The 3,030-nt window shown below is 33.6% G+C and overlaps 1 long non-coding RNA gene across 1 annotated transcript in view; it reads left to right on the forward strand.

Moving 5' to 3' along the window:
- LOC106871659 (uncharacterized) overlaps positions 1-3,030 on the forward strand; it is a 37,684-nt gene that overhangs the window by 32,104 nt on the left and 2,550 nt on the right. Inside the window, exon 2 of the long non-coding RNA XR_001409686.2 lies at positions 1,974-2,118. This is a non-coding gene — a long non-coding RNA (uncharacterized LOC106871659). The remainder of the gene's footprint in view (positions 1-1,973; positions 2,119-3,030) is intronic.

Below are 3,030 nucleotides of genomic sequence, written 5' to 3' on the forward strand. Positions count from 1 at the left end.
ATATATATATACATATTTATTTATTTATTTATTTATCCATGTACATACGTACACACAAATGTATATGGGTACTCTTATTTATTTTGCTTTTATCTTCTATCCAAAATAATAGAGTTTTTTACGATTGTTTCCATAATACTACATAGGTATGAGCTGCGTAGTAAACTCGTTGAAGATAAACGATTATATTGGTACTGATTTTTTTCTTCGTTCTTTTGAATTGCTTCCAAATCTAACTTCGTTTATAATAAACTGTTTAGCAGTTTCTGTTGAACCTTTTACTAGCTGCTTTGAAGTTGATTGAATATATTTGTTTTCCCTTCCAGAGAAATCGGCTTTCCTAATATTTGAAACTATAATTCTATATCAAAAATATTCAACAAAACGTACTCTCGCACATACATCTAATCATGTATGTATGTATGTATGCATGTATGTATGTATGTATGTATGTATGTATGTATGTATGTATGTATGCATGTATGTATGTATGTATGCATGCATGCATGCATGTGTGTATGTAGGTATGTATGTAAGTATATGTATGTATATGTATGCGTGTATGTATGTGTGTGTATTTAGAATCATTTGCCGGTTTATACTATTGTTATTCAGAGTTTCACGCGCAAAAATTACATGTACAATCAGCACTTTTCAAATTTGGTGAATGATGGAGACTATGTGTCCAGTCAGTCCTATACTCAACTGATCAAGGGTAGTTCCCTGAGTGAATGTGTTATATGCTAGAAATATTCACTTTCCCTTGTGTTCCCAAAACAATTGGGTCAAGAATGTAGAGTCTACCTTTTTGTTCCTAACTGAATCTGTGTAGATGTTAGTCATAGCAACTTTTGAAGGTAATCATTATATGTTCTGTGTAATTCGTTTCGATACTCAACACCGTTATGTTTGAGACCGGTTATTTTTGTCTGGATAACTTTGCTTCCCAGATCATACACTACGTCCAAGAAATCCTCCACTTAAACATTCAACTCACGATTGCCTCCTGTTCACTCAGGGTCTTTCCAAATCAGTGATATATCAAGCATTTATAATATCTCTGTACAATATTGAAAAGAATTACACTGGTCTCACAGATAACATCTCAATCTATTGTGACTTTAAATCTCTATATTATCGGTACGTATATCAGTGAAATACATGTGCTTAGCTAGAGCTCTGGCTCACTGAGTAAATGGTCATCGCTTCCTCCTATTACAACAGCAGTACCAGTCTGTTCCTGTTTTTAACCAGATACCATGGAGATACAGTGGAGGGATCATTGTATTAATGATGAGAGTTTCTGTAGTGTTAAGCAATTATATAGTATACTATCATGTCCAAACCTATTCTAAAATTAGAATATCGAACAAAGCCTTGCCAATTTTATTATCGTGGAACTGATTATGCAAGAAGGCTATGTATTATTAAAGCTAGGTAAGATTATGTTCGAGGAATACGATAACCCAGTGTCATTAAACTAGATACAGACTATGTAAGAGAGCTATGATAGCACTGTATTATTAAAGCTAAGCACACAGTATGTAAGAGAGCTGTGGTAGTCTTGTATTATTAAAGCTGAGAGAAGACTATATAAGAGTGCGATGGCAGCCCTGTGTTACTTCAAAACTTAAACGAATGTAATTAACAATGAATATTTGCAGCACATTGCATAAGCAAAAGCATTGATTTTTTTATAATACAGATGTAATAGCCAACATAACACATGCGATGAACTTCCGCGCAGTTTCTGTCTATTAAATGTTACATGCAAAGAATTTTCAATCCCAGGTAAAAATAGGAGGCACTTTCTCAAAGTCGAGCAGTGAGATCGAAACATGAACCATATTTTTGTGCTGTGAACTTATTATTTGTCTGTACATATATATGTGATATTCATAATTAAGCAATATAACGCAACATATAAAACAAACAACATTATAAATTGTTTTATTTTTTTAACTTTTACGTAGTAAAATTCACGAGGTATGCCCCAAATTTCCACCAGCTAGCTGCCCATTGAAGCCTAGACATCGTTCTTTAGAACAGTTGAATCATCTACAGAGCGGTCGACTATTAAGGACGAACAAAGTGGAGCCATGTGGTTTTAAAACAATTGTAAGTATCAAACTTTCAACTTTCAGGGGTTAACAAAAATTACCACTAAAATACTATTTGATATAATTGGTATCACATCTCACTCGGATATTCAAAACTTTGTGTCAATTTCGACCATCTTCTGTTGCCTCTATTTGTTATTATCTATTTAATCATATGTTTCCACTTACTGCCTTCCTATCATACATACTCTGAAACCCCTTCTACGTTTTAAAAAAAAATTGTCCAAGTAATTTTCCTGTTTCGTTGTTCTGGTAGAAAAAAAAAAACAAAACGAAATTTTGTTTTTGGCTATACACACACGTCCACAAATTCCCACGTAGAAGATAGTTCCTGTCAAGATTACTCGACAGAAAGAAAGAGCTTCAAAGAAAGGGCTTAAGACCTTTTTTTAAATATTTTTCTCCCCATTAACTTGTAGAAACAAGTAGATTAGAAGTTCAATCCTTAGGTATCTTTATTGTGCGCATATACTTTTGTAGACATCCATTTTACTTCGTTTTTCAGTGGTTCAATATAGGCACCTATGGAATACCTGGAGGAAGTGTTAATTATAAAAGGGGTAAGAGCAATTAGCATCCCAGTGATCTTTTAAAGTCTTGAAAACACAAACAGAGATTAGAGAAGAAATACAAACGGTAAAACAGAGAAACACAGTTATAAACAGATAGTTTTACAAGCGTAAAATGTAAACTTGTTAAGAAAATCACCCAAACAAAAACTGTAAACATTGTAGGATTCTCATAATGTAGCAGGCTCTCCAGCGGCAAGTTTGGGCCCAAATAAATTATATAGCTGCAAGTTGGTACCAAGAACTAGATCTTTTGCACTACTTAATAATTTTTTCTTTGTGTGTGTATCTCTCTCTCTCTCTCTCTCTCTCTCTCTCTCTCTCTCTCTCTCTCTCTCTCT

Source organism: Octopus bimaculoides, chromosome 4, assembly GCF_001194135.2.
Source record: "Octopus bimaculoides isolate UCB-OBI-ISO-001 chromosome 4, ASM119413v2, whole genome shotgun sequence".
Classification (NCBI taxonomy): Eukaryota; Metazoa; Mollusca; class Cephalopoda; order Octopoda; family Octopodidae; genus Octopus; species Octopus bimaculoides.